This window comes from Dermacentor albipictus, chromosome 3 (assembly GCF_038994185.2).
Source record: "Dermacentor albipictus isolate Rhodes 1998 colony chromosome 3, USDA_Dalb.pri_finalv2, whole genome shotgun sequence".
In the NCBI taxonomy this organism is placed as follows: domain Eukaryota; kingdom Metazoa; phylum Arthropoda; class Arachnida; order Ixodida; family Ixodidae; genus Dermacentor; species Dermacentor albipictus.
The window spans coordinates 88,295,880-88,320,963 of record NC_091823.1 but is presented as its reverse complement, the minus strand read 5'-3'; the positions used below and the strand labels follow the sequence as shown (position 1 = coordinate 88,320,963).

Below are 25,084 nucleotides of genomic sequence, written 5' to 3'. Positions count from 1 at the left end.
TGACTGTGTACGTTGTGCGTGTAGTGCATGCCGTGTAAGTAATTTTATACGTTATGGCATTTGTTTTATTTACATGATAGATAGAGATGTTGGCGCATGAATACGCATCGCTGGCTACTCTTTCGCTCTAGAACAGCAGGTAGCGTAACATCGCATTAATCTGGCGCAACACATTAGGTGAGCCACTAGGCAAAGCACCGCAGCCTGTCTATGCCTCATGATTCTTTCGACGGTTAGGTATGGCACTGTCATGACTGCACAAAAGTTTGAAACTATTGCATTCCTGGGGCCGAATTCACAAAGCTCTTCGTTCCTAAGTGTTCTTTGTGTTTGCCCGCTAATGCCATGTTCAGCATCCGCATGAGCTAGCATTTGATCTTACGAACAATTCTAGCATTAGGGTTATTTTCAATACAGGTTCCAGTCTCAAGAACAAGTGTACTTTTCTAGACGACTGACTGTTTTCAGTAGCAGTTTTTGGCACAACTTACGAAATCATTACCGCAGTTGTACGAACTCAATTAACGGAAAAAGATCCAATTATCTATAACGCAATGCAAGCGTGAACTGCGTGATCGCTCTAACCATGCATTCTGCTCAACAACCGCCTTGCGACCACCATCAGAGGCGACGTCACAGATACCTTTATGAATGTCGCATGCTCTCTGAAAGTGACTGTTTGCATTGAGACACCCTGAATAAGCAACGCTTTTCACGCACTCTAAGACCGCGTCCGTCACGTTAAGCTAGAAATACAACGAGGCTTCCAAAGAGACAAATGTAGTAATTAGCGCAGCGGTTGCAGAAACACGCTTCTTCTTTTCGGCAGCGCTAATGAACATAGCGTCACTGACTTGAGCGCTCACGCGCTCACAGCAGTTTTCAGGTGTTGGAGGTAGAGGCCTTTCATGGACGGAGGGCGGCGACAACAGACAACGCAGAAGCACGCACGCAGCCGAAGAGCAAATGACTGGGAAAGGGTGAGAGGAGAGAAGGAGAGAGTCAGAGAGAAAACTCGCTGACAACTACATCCTCTTTGTGCTAATACAGAAAAATAAAAGCAGATAAATATGTGAAAATAAATGACGAGAACAAAAACAAACACGGGCGCGTGTTTTGTTGATCTTTCTTTTTGTACACCAGAAGAAAAAAAAAATATATCATGGGGACGTCTGTGTGCACAGACGAAAGGTCACGTCACGCAACGGCGTTCGCCGGAAAGAGTGCAGCATTCTTATATATATATATATAAGCATATATATATAAGCATATATATATAAGCATATATAGCATTCTATATATATATATATATATATATATATATATATATATATATATATATATATATATATATATATATATATATATATATATATATATTCTCGCGCGAGGTGCGCACGCTCGCGAGCTTTATGTCTTTTGGCCCCGAGTGCCCGTTATTCGGCGTGTGCTCTCTACAGCCTCCTTTTCACGTCGTATTGACCATTTGTGCGCCCTTTAGCCGGGCCAACCTTGTTCCATTGCCCTCCACACTGCTCCACCGCCGAGTAAATAAAGCTCAAGAAAGTTAGAAAAAAAAAGAAAGAAAGAGAGGGAAAGTTAGGATAGATAGATAGATAGATAGATAGATAGATAGATAGATAGATAGATAGATAGATAGATAGATAGATAGATAGATAGATAGATAGATAGATAGATAGATAGATAGATAGATAGATAGATAGACAGACAGACAGACAGACAGACAGACAGACAGACAGACAGACAGACAGACAGACAGACAGACAGACAGACAGACAGACAGACAGACAGACAGACAGACAGACAGACAGATAGATAGATAGATAGATAGATAGATAGATAGATAGATAGATAGATAGATAGATAGATAGATAGATAGATAGATAGATAGATAGATAGATAGATAGATAGATAGATAGATAGATAGATAGATAGATAGATTTGGCAAATCGAATAAAATGATACGATATCATGCAAGCACAAAGCGAACCTAATCAGAAAAAGACGAAATGCTTAGCGCGTGACAAGATAGGTGTGAGACTTCATAGATGGTAAAAAAGAAACAAGAAAACTACAAGAACAAACGTCTCACAAAAAGAGGGAAGTAAAAGCAAAAGAAACAGCGCAACAAGAGTTGTGAAACACTAGCAAAGCAAATAGACGAACGAAACAAAAGTTGCCGAAAGAATAGAAAGCGGAAGCCGATAGAGCAATAACGGAGAGATGTCGGAGGGAGTGAGTGGTCGTAGCCGCAAACACTGCCCGCGTGTCCTTTTTTTTTTTCCCCACTGACCACTATGCATCAAGCGTTACTAGAAAAGAAAGATGAAAAGAGAAGACACGATTGATTTCGCCCCGGCCCGCTTGTCGTGTGGAGCTCGGCTCAAACAAACACGCAAGCGAGTTTGACCACGAAACATAGTCCGCGTGTCTGGCCCCGCTTTCCCACCGTACTTTCCCTCTGCGATGTCCTTCTGTCGGTTATCCCTCACGCCCCCATGCCCCTCCTCCACGCCACTTAGCCTCGCGTGCGGTCCCAGGAATGGACACTGCCGCTCGATAAATGAAGCCTGCACGCTGCCCTTCCGCCGACAACTCCCCAACTCGCTAATGCCCTTCCTACCCGCGCTGTGGTTTCCACTTTGGGACACTCGGCCGTGTGGCCAGCTGGCTGACCAGCCTTGGAAGCGAAAGCACATGAAGCAACTATATTGACGATAACATTCCCGTGACTAGTCGGAACCGAGGGCCAAAATTTCGCCGGGCACACGAGTGATACTTTCTCTTTTGTTTGGTCTAGTTTGGTTCATTTACACAGTACATGGGTGTGGTCGCCAGACTGATGCATCAGGCTCGCCTTTTCTTTTTTTTTTCCTATTCAGCCATTTGCACGGTCCGCAGAGAGTGATGCAACGATAAAGGGCGGGTAGAAAGTGAATCGTAATTTGTGCCGCCCTCCCCAGCAGGAGGCGTGTAAGTTTGTAGTTACGCATGTCGGGCCGGATAGAAGTGACCCGCGATTGAGAACTTAAACATGAAAGAATAGCAGAGACTGGAAAAGTGCACACAATGTTTTCTTTTTTTTTTTAGACAACAAAGTGATTGTGAATGTTAGAACAGTAGAGCTCAAAAGAAAGCTCCAACTTACACAAATAATATATACAACAGTATTTAAATGCCAAGCCGGCTTCAACCTTTTCGCGAAGGACGATTGATTGCTTATACTTAAAGATCAGTTGCTCTGAGAAACATGAGCATCGAACAGTGTCTATGCGAACTTCACTCCACCAAGTGTTATCCAGTGACGCCGCGGCTACAACTGTTTGCACGAGGTGACAAAGGAGTGTCCTTGCACACGCGCAAAAGAACACCACATTTAGCACGCGTAAATCGGCCGTGTGAAACTGTCTGGCTCGATATCTGCTGGGTTACTTTTAGTCAGCTTAAGGCTGATGGTGTTTGCAGCCTACGCCTTACATTATTACATTAGCGGCTATCGGCGAGAGCCGATAGCCGCTATTGATAGAAAATAGATGTGCAGCTATATACGACACGTCTGGATCCACTGCGGCTAGTCGATGTCACCGAGTCGGCGTGTGGGAGGGGGAAGGGGGTGGCGACGTATTCGGTGATTTTCAGCCCTACCGCCATGCTTATACAAGTGTTGCTTCATATGCTTTCCATCGGAGGCAGTTACGAAATAGCCGAGTGCTCGAAGTACACGATGAGACGGTGGGGTTCAGTGCAGAAGCGTGTGCGCAACTCAGATTATGGAATCGGTCGGGACATCGCAGAGCTTCTTTCAGCAGGAATAGATAGATGCCGAGCTACGGCTGCAAACTATCTTAAGGAAAAAGTAAGAACACAGGGGAGCGGGACGTTAAAGGGGTGAATGAGCTGGAGGGATTCGCAGTTTTATTTCTACATTTCTTGGCGTGGGTTTTGTTTATTCTAATTCTTTTTTAGCTTCAATATGATGTGGCACATTTCCAGAATATATGGGCGCCTGCGGCATGGTGGTAGGCTGACCTTCTTTAGAATGTACAGTTTGGTTCACCGTTGAGAGGAACACTAACGTGTGGCTCTCACTTTGCCGGTGTTCTAGCTGCCAAGTACTGGCTGAAGAATACGTGAGAAATAAAAAAAAATACATTCATGAAACTCGCGGTGCCACTGCGGCTTGCCTCGAATAATCTGATTATGAGCCACGCCATAGTGGCCGGCTCTGCATTAATTTTGATCATCCGGAGATATTCGAGGAGCACCTCTGTAAATGTAAGTAGAGGACAGCTATCGCTTCTAGCCTTCCCATTCAAAATGTGGGACCTCTTGCTTAGCAGCGTAACGCTATAGCTGCTAAGCCGCCACGACGGGTTGAAAACATGTCATCGCGCGGCATGGATGTCTATACAGGGTGTCCCAGCTAACCTTAGCCAGAGTTTAAAAATATGCGAATGCACACACACACACACACACACACACGCGCACACACACACACACATACACACACACACACAAACACACACACACACACACACACACACACACACACACACACACACACACACACACAGAGTGTAGTGCGGTTTCCTTGGTTACAAGTCACGCGTTGTTCAAGGTACTTAACAGTGCACGAGCGCTGGAAAGGGATATCCGCCTCGGAGTCTAACCGGGGCAAGTGGTCGTTCCGACAAGGTCATATGTCGCAGTGTTTTCTCAAGATCGACGACAATACAGGAAATGGCGGCAGGATTGACAACCCTATGTACCGAGTCTGGTGCAATGTGCAGTTCATCATCGACCAATTCAGTCACTGCTATTAGATTCGTCGGACGATCTCGCCGCTGCCACCATTTGTTAGAGTTGTCGGACGATCTACGAGCTGTAGGCCGATCTCACCGCTGCCATTCAGATGTAAGATTTGGCAATCGTAGCTGTAGGGATGAACTTGGGAGGAGCTAGGTGAACAGGATTTATTGACATTATTTACATCTTATACAAGACATACATCGACAGTCTAGCGTGACTCCCATATGGAGCCCGCAAGACTAACATACAGCAAACAGCTTACGAACACAGAATGAGCACGACAACGAGCACGCAACGACCACTAGTACATCTCTAGCACGACAATGAGCACTCAGCTCACTAGTACATCTCGAGCTCGACAACGAGCACACTCTAGCAGCCGACAATCACTGCTTATAAGCACTTGGTTCCCCCTTGATTCCAAGCGGACGGAAACGTTCGTCCAGTCATCGTTCGACGTCACCGCTCGACGTCACCGTTCGACGTCACCGAAGATGACCCGCCCTTTTGGAGATGGAGGAGGGCTCACATACACGTGCCGCACACACACACTGGTGTAAAGGTCCGGAGCCGACGTCAGAGGGGCTTCGCAGAACTCTGCTCCGTCCCGGGTGACATGCCAGGTAGCACATTGTCTGTTCACATTGTCAAGGCACGGGGAGGTTCCGCCAATTACCTCCCCTCGAGAACTCCCCTGAGCTGGCCCCGCGCCACGTGGCTGCCGGTTATTCGTAGTTCTCTGAAGTGCGCCCCGTCCGGTTGGATTGGAACACGTGCAGCGGGCTGAAATAGCTGGCACGTTGTCACCCCGTACGGCCATTCCTAACGCTGCGTCATTGGAGCGCGCGCTTGAGTTTTCCTAAGGTCGCGATAATACTTTAGCTGCTGCCATATCGTTTGTAGTAATTCTCAGCAACCACCACTGCCGCTACGTTCCAGCCAGCGCTCTCCCTATCTGTATCGCTCTTTTTCTCTCTTAAGTGCAGATGCTGCCGCCGAATTTTCTGACAAATATCAGTATTGTTAAAGGCTAGCGTTAGGAATAGAACGTATCAATAAAAAGGAGCGTCAAAGAAAAACAAATTATGTATTAGGACACGTGCGGCTGCCGTGGAGTAGGAGTAACTTTTGCTGCAGTGAATAAGCGAGATATGAGTTACTGTTCAGGGACGAGTAATAACAGTAACAACAGAAGTTTTTAAGCAAAGATATCTCCAAGGTTGCCTTCTGCATTTCGATCGTGTGCAAGCCTCAATCTTAATCTTGGGAGGTGAAGAAGGTCACTTTCTCCTCACATTGGCAAAGTATAACGCCCACAACGACGCACTTCCTAAAATAGTAAAATGCGTTAAGCATAAACAGTTTCTATTTCCATAGGACTCCGGCGTGAAAGCTTTATAACCGCTTCAATATGTCTTACTTCCCCAGCAAAGGGTCAACGAAGGAAGAGAAGCTCTTTTGATAGCAGCGACCGCTCTTCTAAAGAAAACCTATGAAGAATAAAATAGAAGATAAGAAAGAAAGAAAGAAAGAAAGAAAGAAAGAAAGAAAGAAAGAAAGAAAGAAAGAAAGAAAGAAAGAAAGAAAGAAAGAAAGAAAGAAAGAAAGGAAATAAACAAGCAGGCCAATGAGAGAGACTTAAGTCTAAGGTAAAATGAATCCTGAATACACGAAAGCCGACATAAAATCACATAAGGACGGTGAGCGAAAGCTTCAGTATAGCTCGTTTAAGGCAACGTTTGATCGGCAGAAAGCGAAGAGTTAAATAATTCCACAGCGCCGGTGCCCCACACTACACGGCTTCGAGGCATCTTTGAATGTGGAAACGAGCCTCCACGAAACGTTCGGTGAGCGATAGCCGCGGGGAAATGTGGCGCCTTAGCGTTTCACTCAGCGTTTCCCGGAGCGGCGAGCATTTGCGAGCGCAGTCGTTTCTTTCTCGTTTATTTATTTACGGTTCACAGCTACCTTCAAACTTTTTAAGCTCACCCTCGACTGAAACGGCTTTCACGGTGAAGACAAACAAGCAGGACAAACAAACACACACACAAACAAGCAAGCAAGCAAGCAAGCAAGCAAGCAAGCAAAAAGCGACAGGGTACTAAGCACCAAGACCAAGGGCGTACTCGCAATCGCCCCCGTTCACCCGCAGCGACCGGCATCTGGCGGCCACTACGCGCGGGGAGCTTTGCGCACGCCGGCGATTGTTCTCCTGAACCGGTCGCGTCATGGCTGTCAAACGGCGCTAGGAACAGAAAGCTCGGGACGCCATGACAAGGCATCGACAGTTGATTCCTTTTGTCCGCGCTGATCGGAGCCTTCACGCTTTTGGACCGCTGTGCTTTCTCTTTTGTTTAATCGCTCGTCGCGCGGGCTTTTATTCTATTCTTGGGAGCAGCATCCGGCGCGAAAAGCGCGTGAATGACGTGACACCGCTTGCCGAAATGTTTGCCTTGGTGCGGTGCCCCGTACTCCGTGACGCAATTGTCGAGGCCCCGCGTGCCTGTGCTTCTTGGGCAGGACCCGTGCCCTCGACACCGTATGGAGAAACGAAGCGACTCTTGGGATGGGGAAGGAGGAGGGGAGGGGATTTTGATACTCAAAGGCAGCCGTTCAGAGTTAGGAGGTTACCCTACGCCACACGACTCGTGAGCAATTGGTACATAAGATAAGAAATGATCCCCACCAAGCTCTCCAGAAATGAGACGCGATAATAGTTTACTGACTGCCAGGGCTCATTACAGGTAATGATTTAGCCGACGAGGCGTCCCGGCCAGCACGTGAAGGAGCCCGAGCGGTTGAAATTCCACTATAAGGAACCGCTACTTCTCTCGTGCAAGCTAGAGCTTCTAGGCGCTTGACTCATGCGTCGCCTCGCACAGCAACAATTTACTTACAAAGGTGAACAAAATTAACCCTTCCTTTCCTCGTGCCAGCTAGCGCTTTAAGTGATTTGAGCCGCTGTATGTGAAACTACACTCACTACACCACGTGCGGTATCGTTCCATGTGAAAGGAGGCGCCCAGCGTTGCATGCTGTGTAACGCTGCTACACTGCACGATAAAAGCGAGACATACCTTTGCGACAAAGTTCGCGCACAGGCACACTTCGCTCACTCTCACGCCTGTAGGCTAGAGTGCGATCGAGGCGAAGCTTTGCGACAGCCTCACAAAACGACGGTGTTTAAAAAATTATGGGGTTTTACGTGCCAAAACCACTTTCTGATTATGAGGCACGCCGTAGTGGAGGACTCCGGAAATTTCGACCACCTGGGGTTCTTTAACGTGCACCTAAAGCTAAGTACACGGGTGTTTTCGCATTTCGCCCCCATCGAAATGCGGCCGCCGTGGCCGGGATTCGATCCCGCGACCTCGTGCTCAGCAGCCTAACACCATAGCCACTGAGCAGACGGTGTTTCAGTTAAACAAGAAAAAAAGACACTGATGAAGGCGATGTAAACACTGCCTAATTTCGACAATCATCTTCGATGGTTTCCCTCGCGAAATCGTTTATGACGTATCCTATGCATCGACTCCAGCGCGTTCGTTTACGCTATTGGTCACTCAAAGGACGAAGTTGCTAACTCAGTCACGTAGCCGAAGCACACTGCACTCAAGAGCGCGGCAGGCCGCGACGTTCGTTGTGACTGAGCAACGTCACGCTCGCCCATGCCGTGCGAATCGTTGAGGTTTGTTCTACGCTTATGTGCTATACGACGGCAGAAACGAGCATGCGGCACACTGTTCGCTTTATTACGCGCTTTATGGGACGCACTCCTGCCTGGATCACAGGAGCAGTCCTCGCGTTGTTTGAAAAAAATGGAATAGACGCTTAACGGACATCAAATTACTTCCATTGCCACCCTAGCTTTTTCCATACTAAAGATTACGTTCAACACTACTGGGTAAGCGCTGACCGTTTCTTTTGGCACGCCTTCCTGACGAGGATATCTGCAGGCCAAGCCAGGTTAGTGTGAAAGACGTTTACTTCGCGGCACGCCTCCAAAGATGCCAAGGAGAACGTTGTCCCAGATAGCGGGCGCCAATTTCATGCACGTGACATGAAAGTTGTGGCCCGCGAAAGCACGCACGGCTCAGTGCGTATAACCGTCGCCGCGACCAGCCTACTGGCCGCTGACATCTTCCACACTTCGGCACCGTCTATTTCTCCCCCAGCTCTATATACACATGCTGTTTAGCATGGCAACTCTCCAGAAGCGTCTTCCCTATTTAGCATTCTCACCGTGCGCTGCGAACATGCGCAAGCTTGAGTTCTCCAGCTCAGTTCAGAAAAACTCCGACGCCTCCGCGCCAAGGCGTTTTCTTCGAAATAAATCTCGGCCCTCTGGTTAGCGAGACTTCTAGCTTTATCGCATTATCGTGTCACGCGGGAGGAAAAGAGCACACATTATACTACGCGCTCTTTCATTCGTCCGCTTGGCCCGAAACAACATCGTCGGATGAACAGTCCATACTCAGTCTGTTCACGACTCGGCTGCTATTATGCGCTGTAGTGTCGTCGCGTGAACGCCGATTTGTTTTTTTTTTTTTGAGCTTGTAACCAGCGGACATAGATGAAAGTACGGCCCTCCGAGTTCACCTATTTGCACAGGCTGCACACGACCCCACGCGAAAGATGAGACGATAGTGTGCAGAAAAAATAATAATAGCGCCAGTTGGTAAGGAAAGTAGCGCCAAAAGCAACGTGCTGTGTATGCAGCACTGTGAGGCGCGCACGCCACAAGACCGCTGCGCCAGGTCGTCCGGTGACAAGGTGTAATTTGGCAGCCGGCCCGTATTTAGTTATCGGTGCCCTGCATATTACCATTCATAAATAATAAGCTCTGCACAAGGAATCCACGGTATGTAAGCAGACACCGCCTTGTCCTTTGGGACTATATAGTGGATAAACTTGATAGAGACAGAAAGAGAGGTAAAGAAAGGTTTATTAAGATCCCCGTACCCTTCCTGCATATGCGAATGGGCAGGAAAGAGAAAATTACCGGAATTACAGCGAAAGAGCGACGAAAGCTTACGTATAGTTGGCACAACGCTATATAGACAAAGAGGTGCTGCACCTCGGTGCTCCCAAGCCCCGCCGCGGTTTTACCCTTGGCCAAGAGAGAAAACCACCGGAGGCTTTCTGAACGGAACGCTCAGCGACAAAGAACAAAGGCTTTCTCAACGCTGAAACAAATTGCCCATAGCCGGGGGCGAATCACGTTCGTATAGAGAGACGGGACTTCTTGGTAACGATGGTCACCGTATATGTGCGCGCTACCTGTATGTACTGCTACAGGCGCTGTTAGCGTGGCCTTCGTCGGGAGCGCATGCGTCGTCGCTTCACAGGCAGCCCCGAGGGCAGAGGTGGGGCGTCGTCATTAATAATTTACGAGCACGAGCTCTCTCTCTCTCTCTCTCTCTCTCTCTCACTCTTTCCCTTTTTCTTTTCGTGTCGCTTCCACTTTTCGTTATAGGTCACCAGTATATATTAGAGGGATGCATCGTGATTCTTCTCTGAGATGAGCGATAGAGACAGAACGCACGATATATTTGCGCATACGAGTAGGTCTCGGACACGTACGCTACTGGGCGCTCCGCGGAACGGAGATTGCCATCGGTGTCCACGGTCACGGAACGGTCGGCGTTATCATGCCAGATGACAAATGCGCCTCGGTGTCTTACTCGCCGGAAATAGTCGCCATTTGCCAAGTTGAGCGTACAGGAAGGCATCGTTGCAACTACGCATTGTAGTAATGAGGTACCGAACGCGGTTAATAAGGCACGCCAGCGCGTCGTTACTGCCGCGTTCACTCGAACGTAAGCCGGCCTTGATTCTACGCTGATGCTTAGAAGTCGGACGTCAAATAGTTAAAAGCTACTCTGCCTTGGTATAAGGTAAGAGGAAAATGAATCAACAATAACAAAGCGAAGTGTTGTCCACAGATGTGACGGTCTTCACAAACTCTTTGTGTACTTGTGATACACATCAAAGGCTCATTCGAGTATCAGAAGCTGACTCATCGTGGGCCCATGCGTCGATGTGATCGCGACTCCTTGCAAATTACTTCCAGTGCCATCAGTTACGACCAACGCTCTTTAATTACGGCACTTTTTAAAAGGACGCGAAATGGAGACAGAGAGTGAGAGAGGTGAAAGGCAGGGAGGTCAACCCGGACTAAGCCCAAATGACCTCAGTAGCAGTGAGTTAGCGAGCCACAGGTTTTATCTCTGCGCGGTTGGTTTACGACTAGCGGTACCTAGCTGACGTGACGATTTTCCTCTCAATCGGTCATATTGCTCAACGCCTCCGTAGCCTGTACGGCTTTGAATAGTTTCAATGTCATACAGCGTTGAATAATCACAACCGTACAATACACGGAGGCACGGTACCAAATGGCTCATTGAACCATTTCGCAATTTGCTTCCCTAAGCAGGGGAACGTAAAAGTAGCGATGGAAATATAGAGAAAACGACAAAAGGGACAGTTACTTCTTCTTTAAAAAAAAACGGAGCAGGAGTCTAAAAAGCCTGCTGCGTAGTAGGAGGAACAGAGAGAGAAATGAAATGTAGGTACGTGAACCAGACGCGCGACCGGTTTGCTACCCTACGCAGGGTGAAGCAGGTTAATTCAACGAAATTGACTCACCCAAGTTAGCGACTGCAGGCGTGATGGACAGCTCCATGTGTTAGCATTTCTAATGCTTCCCTCCTTATACTTTGCCTGCTGCCTAGACATGCGTCAAGGCTAGGCGCCCTGAACTGTACAACCACAAAGTGGACGGCTGTAGAAGATACCGAGTGTAGAAGATGGCGTCCGTTCTGCTCATGATGACGTCCGAGGTACTTTCATCCCACACTCGAAAAAAGTTGGCTCGAGTAGGCTACAGCGGGCTACTTTTGAGCATATACATTACGCGATGGTGCAGTAATGAGTTCACGAATTCACGTCTGCATTCTCTCGACATTTGTCTGAAGTTCCGGCATTTTCCAAGCCTGCTACTACGGAAATCAACTATTCTTTGTCGTCTGTGGCTCAGATTGGCGTTTCACGCTCTCCGCTGTATACAGTCAGGGTTGGCAAAAATTGCTGAGCTCGCCAGTGCAGGTTCAGTGGAGAAACGTTTCCTGGCACCTCACAAAATGCTGGCTGGCGATACCGCATTTCTCGCTCATTTAATTATAAAACCAGCGCTTTCCCTGATACGGTCACACGTGAACAGCACCGCCTTCGGGATAATATGTGCAAGCAAATCGTTCATGGCTGTCCATCTCCCGTTGCAAACGCGATTTATTCTACGTCGCACACTCGCTCGCCGTCATTCCGTTAAATATAAGCGCCCGCAGCTCATTTCAAAAAACAAGTGCGGTTACGAGAAGCGGACAGCTCGTCTCAAATCACACTCACGCTTTGGAGCGAGGAAATGAGAAAACGCAGTTCTGTAATAACGTGACAGAAAATGAAGGCATAAAAAAACACAAGAAACTTAATGCTTGTTCCGGGGACTGGAATTTTCCCTCTTAATTCTCCTGGAAGCGCGCTTCGCCTCCAGACAAGAATTGCAGAGAAACCTTCCCTCCCCCTCCCCAATCTTCCATCACCTTCCCCAAACACCTCAAACGATTGTGCTCATTCCGACGAAGGCGGTTCGGGACCTCGGGCAAACCGAAAGACGCAAGCGCCATTCCATTCAGCGATGACCGCAGGCGTCGTAAGAACGCATTTCGAGCCGCGCAGGATGGGAATGAAAACGAGAAACAACACGCGCAATAACATAGACACACACTAATGTTTGTCGCTGGCACAGTGAGTGCGTTGACAGGACAAATATGGAAGCGAAAAGGTCATTTCATCGTATGCACAAAATGAAAAGAAATAAAGAAAAACACTGCGGCCAGCAGAAACTGTCGTCAATATAGATGCACGGCAGCTTGCTATCTGTGGACAACTCAATATGACGCAGGAAAGTAGCGAGGGCGAAGAAAAGCAATGTACCAAAGAGAGAGAGAGAGAGAGACATTGAAAAAAAAAGAGAACTATGCACCAACTTGGTAAATACTAGCAGCAGCAGCAACAACAACAAACGACAACAACAAAAAAGAATATTAAACAATGCGTGTACAACGAAGCAAAACCTTGCTAAGAGAACGTACTCTTCCACACATTTAGCTTGTAGAAGTGGGTGGATGCAACACAGCGTTCAAAAGACTCTCGTTTTTTCTTCCCAGTGTTCACTATATTTTTTTCTTTGTCTTTCTTATAGAAAGCCGCGTGCTCGATCAGTATGTGGCGGACCCACCGCACTATACAAAGTGGCGAAAGGGTTTTGCTACGAACTGCACGTGGCTAAAAATGGAAACAATGACGCAGGAGAGGGGAAGGGGTGGAAGTAAATGGAGAAAGCAAGATCGAGGAAGGCAGATCGAGGAGCGATATCGACTGGAGATGTTTCTCACGGAGCTCACGAAGCAAGAGTTGACGAAAGAGGGAAGTAGAACGCCGGATGTGGCTGACTGAAGGTTTGAGGATGAACAAGGAGCTGCGGCCATCCTCGTTAGAGAAAGAGTTACGGAAAATCAAAATTTTCCAGCTTAAACGTTATTGCAATACCTATACGCGCCACATCCCGGAGGAGAGCTGAACGCGAACTTTAGCTCTTAGGCCAAAAGATAGCCACCTATTTCGCGTTCTGCAATATATCCTAGCATGTTGCCAAACTAATCATATCGTCAGTATATGCATCATACTGGCTTCTTTAATCATACCTCACTATCTTCGGAGAGATGTCAGCGCAGCGGTTAGAATTCTCGGCGTGGCAGCTGGGCACGTACTCCGGCAGCTTTCACTGGCTTCCCGGCTTGTCACGGCGACGTCACCTGCGCACAAAAGTTTTCGGAATGAGAAAACGGCAAATAACTTGCACACCGTGCAAACTTGCACGCTGTGTGAGAGTGATGGAGCTTTTGCACATGAGCGTGGGTTTTAGGCACAGAAACTGAGCTGTGGTTATAGGCGGTTAACACCGGGAGTGTTAACCACATGGGGCTATTAGCACGCGCACACCTTTTTTCGTGTGCCGGCATGAGACGCACGCTTTGTTGAAAGTAGTGACTGCACCATAAGCTTCTATCACATGAACTCGACGCGAGTGGGTTGAGTTAGAGGTCACGATAATTTATCCTGACGCGACCTAGGGAAGCGTGCCTCATAATCAGAAAGCGGTTTTGGCACGTAAAACCCCATAATTTAATTTTTACATAGGGAAGACACAAGGAGGAAGACTCTCTTTAAGAATCCACCCCAGCCGCAGAAAAACACAATTACTAGAGCTCAGTAAAGTTTTCACTCACTCACTCACTCACTCACTCACTCACTCACTCACTCACTCACTCACTCACTCACTCACTCACTCACTCACTCACTCACTCACTCACTCACTCACTCACTCACTCACTCACTCACTAACTCACTCACTCACTCACTCACTCACTCACTCACTCACTCACTCACTCACTCACTCACTCACTCACTCACTCACTCACTCACTCACTCACTCACTCACTCACACTTGGATCTTTCCAAGCGGGTTGGGAGAATCAACTCCACATATAGTACTCGAGTTGACTGAACTCGCATCAAGATTCTCTCATCTCGACCTGCCAGCGTTTACATGAACCCGACAACCCTATTTCGGCCCGACAAACAGACTCGATCCGACTCTAAAGGCTCAACCAGACGTACGCGTTCCAATGCGTCCGCACACGCCGCGCTGACTCGACGCCGCGTCGCGCCCGACGGAGAAAGAGGGCGCGCACCCAAACGATGCATGAGTTGCCGCGCGTAGCCGCGCGTCTCGTCGCGGCGGCGCAGTGTTGCTAGCTTGCCATGTTCAAGGCAGTGTAGCCTTCGCTTAACGGCCATGTTAAGCAATGTGTTACATATTGCAAGAAAACACAATAATTTTAGCTTAAAATTTGTTTTTATATTTCAGAAACGTATTTTACGACTCCTTGTGGGTCATTCAGCTCAACTGCGACCTAATATGAGTATTTTGAGCCCGGCGAAACCTGCAGCAGCATCGGCATAGCATCACCAGGTACTGAAGCAGCTTGCCCGGGCTAAAGCCCCTGCATCTTTAGCCCGGGCTGTGGTGGCTAGAGGGGGAGGTGTCGGCATCGGAGCGCCGGAGAGGCAGCATTTTTTCAGGACGATGCGGCGGCGCTGCTGTCGGCTCCGAGATGGTTCGCTGCGGTTATTTGGTTCCGCTGTGAAGTGCTTTCTCGCTCCGCGGCTTGTTGGGGCGCAAAACGCGCATCGGAAAATCATTTTAAAGGCTAGGCGGCTTTATCCCTGCAGCTGGCCTAACGTACTATGTACTAAATTATGTACAGACTTCACGACGCGCGCTTGGAGCCGGAGAGATTGCTCAAACACATCACGCTAGGCATCTCGGAGACGACGAGCGCGCCACCTGTCGCTGTCATGAAAAAATGCTGCACCGCCATACGCGGCGCAGCCCTGCCGATGCTGACACCTCCCGTTCTAGCCACCCTACCCGGGCTTGCCTGAACGTCGCGCGAAGAATCGTTCCGGAAGTGACGTTGGCTTGCCGTGGTCATGTGAGGTGCGTCATGCTACTGACGCGAGCGGCAGCTTCCGGCGCGGGCGCAAAAAACCTAGCGGTTGTAGATCTCGACGCCGCCGCGCGCCGACACGCGAAACAGCCTCCGCGCCTGACGCCGTACGCGCCCAGGCGTGGTGCGGCGCGTGCGGGCGCATTGGAACGCGTACGTCTGGTTGAGCCTTAACGGGCTCACGCAAACGTAGCTATAGGTATGTCAGCGTCAATGGCCTTGCTGCTGAGTTGGCAGAGCACCGGGCCAGGTAACGAGTGGTCCCACTTTCCTTCAATCCACGCGTCTCCATACGACTGTCACGCACGTGGAAATTGTTTTCATTGTAACCCGTTGTCTCGTGACGAATGGTTTAGGTGACATTTTACAAATACGCCTGCTTTTGTAGAGTGTGCGAAATTTGGCTAAGTAAAAGAAGTCTTCCGAGAACTGCAACGTTCTGAGGGATCGTACGGGAACTTATTCGAAATATGCTCGACATCAGGTGCAATCACTTCGCGTTTTAATGGTGTTCGGCTATAACTGTTCCGTATGAAACGCTTTTCGCTCATCTAGCGGACACAGTGTCGCCATTTTTACATTTTCAAACGGTTTCGAGCCATCCTAAGAAAATAAGAAACTTGTTACGAAAAAAAAAAGCCGGCGCTAATACCTGACGACGAAAGTTAACTTTAAAAAATATTAGGTTTTACGTCTCAAAAGCACCATATGATTATGAGGCACACCGTAGTGGGGGGCTAATTTTGACTACCTGGGCTTCTCTAACGCGCACCCAATGCACGGTACACGGGCGTTCTTGCATTTCGCGCCCATCGAAAGTGGCCACCGCGTACGGGATTTTATCCCGCGTTTTCGAGCTCAGCAGCGCAGCGCCAAAGCCACTACGCCACCACGGCGGGTAAAAAGAAAGAAGCCTAACTTTCCAATACTAGGTCTAGCTTTCTAGCTTCGAAAATTCGATGGAGCCCGGCACAAGTTCATACGCAAGGACAGACAAGCGTGAAAAAGCAAAGTTAAGTGGTTGGTAACAGATTTTTTTCCCCCTTAATGTAACGCTCAAGGAATAGTCAGAGTTCGAGAAGAAGCGCCCAGACAGGCACTTTGAGTGACACCGGAATTCTTGTAAGCTCTGACAGCTACAAGACCAAAACGTTAAGCCGCGTCATGTCGTTCTTTAATGACCGATTTTACCTTTATTACTTGTTCAAGGCCGCTGTTTCTTAAGTAGCTCCGAGGAAAAATCAATTGAGTTCTTTGCTGTACGAGCTGCTATGCTCTTGCCGCGGGTCAAGAATTCGCCCCGTTCATCTTGCCGACTTAGTTAAGTGGTCTGGTTCGTGGCTGTCTCTACAGCACATGTGCCTAAGGGAAATTCAGTTTCAACGTTTTGGTAAGAAGCTTGCGGATTGGCTATACCAAGACGTCCGCATTCTCGTTTCCTAGGCAACTTAGGGTAGAAACAGAAAACGAAAAAAAAGTTAGTAAAGAAAGGCAGGGTGGGCTTTAGGCGCGTCCGCCGTATGGTAAGGCGGGTGTAGACCATGTTTTCGCCACCCTACCCCCGAGGGTTCACTTAGCAGAAGCGGTTGTCTCCATGTACAGCGCATAATTTAGACGTGGAAGTTCTCGCACGATGCTATGCGGGAAACATGCAGGAGCAAAAAACGAGAGAAAGTGAAAGGGCACAAGCAGATGGGTATGTAAGGACATAAGACGAGCGGAAAGGGATGCTTGCGTGCTGCAACAAGTGACCGGTCAAAAAATATATATATATATATATATATAGATATAGCAGGAACAGAGAAGGAAAGTGCAATAAGCGCACACAGGCGCGCCTTTCTAAACATATGATATACTGATAAAACTAGAACCAGTGCTCGCTGATCGGCGATAGAACTCTCAAGAGCAAGGGGCAGGAGCGCGTGAGAACGTCAACTGATGGGCCGCCGGTGCTTGTAGGCTAGGCCAGCCATCACAACCAAGATTACGTTCATATTTGGGCAGAATAACGCGGCCAGCACGACGAATACGGAGAGATTGGATTAGAATTGTTTCATTACCCTCATATCACCTGCGGAGCTACTTAATTTTAGACGAGGTGCGCTCTGAACACGCACAGTTTTTCCGAATACATACGACCCCGGGCGCGACACGCGGTGGTCCTATTGAGGCGTACACGAACACACTCTATAGCCCCCCCCCCCCCCCCAAACACACACGCACGCAAGTAACGCACACATTAAACACTATATATATATATATATATATATATATATATATATATATATATATATATATATATATATATATATATATATATATATATATATATAAAGTAAGGACAGGTGTCCCAGCTGAAAGAGAGAGAGAAATAGAAGAGAGAAAAGGCAGTGAGGCTAACCAGACGCACGTCCAGTTTGCTACCCTACACTGGGGGAAGGGATATAGGGATGAAGAGAGAGAGAAGGTTGAGAGAGCAGAGCTTCGCGCACAGTTGAAAGTTCGCACCGAGTCTACACACGGTTGCCAGGTCCTGTGGACTTTAGGTACTTCATCAACGCTTTCGTGGCTTTCTGCGCCATTGACGCCTATGGCCATGATCCAAGGATCTTCATTTACGAAAATGGTCTAGAGTCGAGTTGGTTCAATGCTGTCCTGGGAGCTTCACGCTCGACGTCATACTGGGGACAGAGACACAGGATGCATTCAATCGTTTCTATAGTTCCACAAGAGACGCATATGGGCGTATCCCCCATTCCAAGGCGGAACGAGTAGGCCTTGTAAGAGTTGTCGGACGATCTCGCCGCTGCTACCAGTTGAAGGGGTTGTAGGTCGTAGGGAGCAACTTGGGAGGCACTAGGCGAACAGGGTTTATTTACAGTATTTACACCTTAAAGGGACCCTGAAACGATTTTGGCGATTTTCTACAAACGTACTGAGTCGTTAGAGTAGGTTCTTCTGATCATTAATTGATGCATCTAAGTGCTCTGCGTAAAGCGTGTAATTTATTGTAAGGCTTTAAAAATACCCATCGCTGCCGATCGCAGCGCACTGCTCGGCGGAATTTTAAGCCGCCCCTACCCATATGATGCAAATAACCCATATTACGTCACATGGGCGAGCTATCTGATTGGCTGACCAGGGCGCGTGGTCGATAATTTTTCCAACTTTATGGTGAACAAATGATGCTCGTAATAGTTGGAATGTTAGTTACTTTGTTTTTGTAAAAAGAAAATAACTTAAAGAGAATACACAAGAATAGTTTTTTAGTACACTTCAGCACTTCCGGCACACAGCAAGTGTCGTCTGCTTGTGTTACAACGTACTCCATTTTGACGAGAGCTCCGCGGTCAGAGTCGGTCTCACTCTTTTCGCGAGCACTATGATTCGACTTTGTTGCCTTGTGGACTGCAAACCTAGCGACCTGCAAACCGCGAGTCCAGTATTAGGGCAAACGCAAGCGCAGGGGGACAGGGTCTGGCCGCTTGACTGTGCCGGGATGAGCCACGAGATGAGCAGAAGGGCAAATGTGAACGGTCTGCATGGTGCAGCCACCTGGTGGCACAGAGCTCAACCATACATAGTAGCAGCAACGAAGTGTATTCTTTGCTGCTGGTGTGTATTTTTCGCAGGGGTGTAATCATCAACACGTTGATTTATAAATGTTTAAAATGCTTTACACTTGGTTAGAGCAATATTAGCGCTTTGTTTGACTGGTTAAGCGCTGCGCCAGCAAGTGTCTGGACCGTGCAGACCGATCAGGCTGCTCACGTACGTCTACGCTAATGTTCCTTCATCAGCTTGAGTTTATGCCTCCAGTCATTTGCCGAAATGACCAGCTTGCCTGTTTTTAGCGGAGTACCGGACACGTTCGGCGCTACGACAGAATGCTCGCAACGCACGCTGCTTCGATAGCTCTCGGTCGACGGCCAAGCGGCTAGCGGAGAGGTCTCGCGCGGGAGGGGGCGTGCTCCTAAACAACCGGAAGTGAGTGATGTGACGTCGCATAGTGACGCTGAACCAGTGAAGGCGGAGCTTAGCGCCGCTCGCTCGGCGAGCGAGTTGAGGAGGAAAAGCATAGCTAGGGAGGAGGGTAACTTCTAATCGCTTGCAGCTCCATTAATACGTAACGCTTCACTTAAATTGTGGTGCGAATGTTCTACTTAAGCTGTACCCTACGCACCTACAAAATTTGTCCGAACCGTTTCAGGGGCCCTTTAAACAAGAGATACATTCGACAGTCTAGCGTGGCTCCCAAATGGAGCACGCAAGACGAGCATACAGCACACAGCTTACGAGCACTATGACGAGTACATTGACGAGCACAATCACAGCACACTGACGAGCACACACTAACAGCGTCAAACAGCCGTTTATAAACACTCTGTGCTCCCTAGATCCCTAGGTGAGGGAAAAACGGCAGTTCACCGCCGATTTGCAGCGTCAAACGTCAACGCAGTCGACCCACCGGTTGTCCATTATCTTGAATCTTGAAGGGCGCGTCGGTTCCCCGAGCTGACCCCCGCAGCGCGGCCGCCGGTTGCCCATTGTCTTGCGCCTCTAAATTCCAGAGCTGCCTTTCTCCTGTAGTCGCCACGAGTGTCAGCAGACTGTGACGAATCCGGGGGCCCGCATGCCACAAAGCACCCTTTTGTTAGGGAAGCTCTTCTTGCTGCCGAGAGAGACCACGAAGACCCGGCAAATCAACCAACAATACGTTGGGCGCCAAACGTGGCCCGCCCTGCTGCCGTCACCGATTCTCCGAACGAGGCGCATGGCGGATTAATGCTGTCGTAGTCCACAGTTCTCTGAAGGAAGTTCATGGTCCCGTTAGCGCTGCCGTCCTCGCTGGTTCTCTGAAGGGCGCCACCACCGCGGGTCGATCAAAGCACGTGCAGTGGGCTGAAATAGCTTTGCAGAGCAGTACCCCTGCAGGCCGATCCTAACAGCCTTCGTAAATGCCACCTCGAGCCAGAGGCGGCACAAAACTGTCGTCTCAGAGCGGGAAACTTTCGATGACACTTGTAGCTTTAAGGATAGATGAAGCCTATGAAGATCACACTTCGGGAGGTTGGGAGAAGACCTGTATTTGTGTGTCATAGCTTTGGTCACAATATGAAGTTTTCTTGCAGCGTCGGTTCTGAATAAGGGAATTGGAACTGATCGGGCTTCCAGGTGGGCAGACCGGGCGGCTTCGTCAGCGAGGTCATTACCAGCAATGCCGGTTTGTCCAGGTAGCTACTATAATATAATTTCATGCCCTTTAGCGATAGCTTGATGGCGGTCTTTTCTTATTTCATATGTCAGCTGCTCATGAGACCCATGATATAGGGCAAAATGCAGACTCTGAAGTGCTGCCTTAGAGTCGCAAAAGATGATCTATTTCTGAGATGTTTCTTCCATGAGGTATTCGACAGCAGCACACAGGGCAGCAAGCCCTGCCACCCTTGATGTCATGTGGGACAGTTTGAATTTCACTGTGGTTTTCGTAGCCGGAATGGTCCAACCTGAGCGGTGTGTGACTGCTCACTACTTACTACACACCTGGAACCCTTGAGCAGCGACTCGCGGACTGCTCAGACATTTCATAGTTCTAGGCTTGGCTGACGACTACTTCTCCCTTATCTCAGCGCGCACTGACTGAGGTTTCGCGATGAATAAAGTTGTTCTCTCTCTCATTCCACATAACCTCATCTCTTATTGGTGGTCATGCTGAACATAAGAATTCTTGCGTTGCGCTATTCAAGCGTGTCATGGTAACCTTATTAAGTCGACTACATTTCCGTATAGCATCATTAAGATTGACCTGATGCCTCTCTATAGGCGCACTCACATCGCGAAATGCATTTCATATCTTTGTGTATGAATCGCTTACCTGCGGTGACCCGTATATTGCCAATAGACAAGTTTTTTTCGGACGCATTTGTTCCTAACTGTTAATGACAGGCCAAGAGCTCAATGATCGTCATTAATAAGAAGACACAATACGAAGAATCAAGGAAAGGAATGGAATGCACAGAGTGCTTGGTACTACCGTAGTGACCAATTTCTTTACAGAGCTTCATCATTAGTGGCACTGCCTGCAAAGCCAGTTCAGCTAAACCCATATTAAAAAGAGTTAAGCAACTTTTAGATTTATGGACTGCTTGGGAAACCGACGCTAGTTGTAGCATTCCTTGCGCTGCACAGTTTTGATCATACCAGTTAGCACAGGATGCGGGATCAAATCCCGGCCGCGGTGGCCGAATTTCGATGGGGCGCGAAATGCAGAAACGCCCGTGTACCATGCAGTGCGTGCACGTTAAATAACCCTGGGTGGTCAAAATTAGCCCGGACTCCCCCATGACGGCGTGACTCATAATTAGATCGTAGTTTCTGCGCGTAAGACCTCATAACGTTTTTTTAATCATACCAGTTATAACACCTCATTCATAACTTCGAAAGAAAAGAGAGAGAGAGAGAGCAAAGGCCAGCGTACAACAAAAGTCGTGGTAGATAGTGCTAGCGGAAAAGAGGTAAGGGCTTCAAGGGTCGCATCAAACTATATACCGACAAACTCTCCGAGCAGCCTGCAGAAACGGTAGCAGAAAGAACAGGGGGAAAAAGATAAAAAAGTTTAATGCTCTACTTAAAAAAAGGGGGGGGGGGAGAGTTGAGGGTAAGAAAAGGTGTAACCCACTTTAGAGCTAGTTGGTCCCCACCGTCGCGCCAGACTCGATTACTACGCTCGTTGTGCGCTTCACTTTCCTATTTTTTTTTTAAAGGACGCGTCCTTTTCATTCTGCCATTTTTTCTGGGCAAACCCGATTTGCCAGCACCTAAATTTTGTGCGGGATGTCGAGGTAGCGGCGCGCACAAGTCTGCGGTGTCGTGGTGCTACACACACCCACAGAGTGGCTCCAGCGCGCGACCCACTCAAATTTCTTCACGAAGAAGCTTCGCCGCAGATCATCCCAGCGCTCGCAAAAGTGCGCGAAAAGGAAATAAGCTATGCGCGCGAAAACTCGATGATGACGTGAAGATGGAAGACAACGAAAACAAATAAATAATACTAACAATAAAAAATACACTGTGCAAGAAACCCTGAGTGAACTTTCCAACGCTTTCTCCCTCAAAGCTTGCTGATATAACCACATTACGCAGTTCCTGCGAAGAAGATTAAAGATTGTCGAATAAAGCTGCCACCCCCTTCCTCCACCTCCTCTCTTCCTTCTTATTTCTTCCCCCAAGAACGATGCCGGGCGCGCCCAAGTCAAATTGAAAGCCTGCGGCGAATCGTTGCTACTCTCTGCGGCTTGAGACGAGAGTCCTGCGCGGCGTTTTTTTCACTCCGCTGAAAAAAAAGAAGCATAAATGCGAATTTTTCAAGCATCTGCAAATCTTGGAAGCAAGGAGACTAAGAGAGATGAAGACGAAGTTGAAGGTGTGGCAGGCAGCAGGAAACTTGTTAAATTTTCCTGATTATTCAGCGCGGCTATGAAGACGCTGCCGCAGCATGACTCCACTCCGGGAGTACGCTACACTGGAATCCCCAGGCTCAATTTTGTTCGCCTCTTACAGGCTGCACTAAAAAAGCCTTCTGACTGCGTGTGCGTGGTTTTTATTATCGCAAAGCTATAAAAGCTTTGACTAAGATTGTGCGAAAGTGTTCAGCGCAAGAAACGTATCATGGACCACATGAATATAAATAAATAAATAAATAAATAAATGAATAAATAAATAAATAAATAAATAAAGCCCGAACGAACGAACTAAAGAAAGAAAGAAAGAAAGGGGAAATCCTGCCCATACAAACATCAGAAGTCTGATTCGAGAACCTTTCACTCACAATCAGCACGTAAGACGTAGTAGTTGAGGGTTGGTCGGCGTCGCAAGGAATGCAGCGTGTGCACATCCTAAATAAATGAACTAGGGTGGTTGCTTGGGCTATAGTTGGTAACTCAAGATAAAAAAATGACGCACAGCGCAAAGGACAAGGACTAAATAAATGGTTTTCCGCATACGAAAAACACAGAAAATAAAAAGCAAAGCAGGAACAAATCCTATAGATTAACTGTAAAAAGCTGCAAATCCTTTCTCGGGCTAAGGAGTGATGCTTTCCTGCAACTGGTTCGTCCGACAATGCAGCAGTGATTGTGTCACAGACTGGACCTTGTCGCGTTTATATATTTAGTGACATATTTGTTGGCCTGGATGTTGTTGTTTTCAGGTTGGAATTTTTCAAGAAGCGTTCTAGCTATGAAGTGTAGCACTACGAATTTTCTAGGACTGTGTCCCACGCCGTTAGGTATGTAACCTGCATATAATAACCCAAAACTGCCAATATGCTCTATAAAAACACCGCAATGCGAATGATATCGGTCTTTATGTTTGATAATCACATGGTATGTGGCGAGGCAGCATATCTTTCTTTCTTTAGAAAGACATGCGGCAACATCTCGAATTACGGGTGGACTCGGACGGAGAGGACGGACTAATTTCTATCTATCTATCTATCTATCTATCTATCTATCTATCTATCTATCTATCTATCTATCTATCTATCTATCTATCTATCTATCTATCTATCTATCTATCTATCTATCTATCTATCTATCTATCTATCTATCTATCTATCTATCTATCTATCTATCTATCTATCTATCTATCTATCTATCTATCTATCTATCTATCTATCTATCTATCTATCTATCTATCTATCTATCTATCTATCTATCTATCTATCTATCTATCTATCTATCTATCTATCTATCTATCTATCTATCTATCTATCTATCTATCTATCTATCTATCTATCTATCTATCTCATCTCTATTTCAACGCTTTACCTTCCCTTTCCCTGTTGCCCGCTGCAGGGTAGCAAACCGGTTTCCCCCGCTGGCCTGCTACTCCATAATTGACACCCCATAAGTGATAATTATAATGGTATAAAAGTGAACACACAAACACACAAACAGCACATACACTCACTCACCGACACATACCTGCGCACAAAAACACGTGTCACGAGAGGATTCTCTGCAAAAACATCCACGTGTTGTGATCAGGACTAAATTTTAATTTGCAGTCCCATGAACTATGACGTAAGTGACCATTGTAGCTTCGGAACGACAGATACTAGTTGTCGTTATTATGACGTCGCCCCATTGTTCTCTTGTTTCCTTCTTTTTCGCTTCTTCTTTATTCTTAGATGTAAGCATGTGCAGCTCTCGGTACTGTTCGAGAAAACTCAAGCGAGCGGTGCGACGCTAAATGTAAATTGTGACGCAAGGCACTTGCGTCACAGTGACGCCGAGTGCGGCAGGGCGCCAGCTTTGCCGATCGCAAATCGTCACCTTGACCGCCCGCCCGCCTGTCATTCACATTGACATACGTGACGTCATTTCACCGCTGGAAGTCGCGCAAACACGCGCGCTCCAGCTACGGAGACAGCAAGCAGTTCACGTGGTTTTGTACGCCCAGCAGATGGCGAGGGCTGCGCGACTGTGCCGTGCTACCTGTGTGCGGAAAGCGAACGTGGGCATACATACTGGAAGGAAAGCCGCGCTCGCTCACGGGGCTTTAAAGGAGCTCTCGCGGGTCGTCATTCGCTCGAGTGTAGCAGTGGCTCTTCAGTAGAG

At 47.9% G+C, this 25,084-nt stretch overlaps 1 protein-coding gene across 6 annotated transcripts in view; it reads right to left on the bottom strand.

The window, feature by feature from the left end:
- LOC139057453 (dopamine receptor 1-like) overlaps positions 1–25,084 on the bottom strand; it is a 556,142-nt gene that overhangs the window by 88,404 nt on the left and 442,654 nt on the right. For all 6 annotated transcript variants that reach the window (XM_070535761.1, XM_070535759.1, XM_070535763.1 and 3 more), the window contains one exon: positions 13,596–13,706. The gene's annotated coding sequence lies outside the window, so the exon portion shown is untranslated. The remainder of the gene's footprint in view (positions 1–13,595; positions 13,707–25,084) is intronic.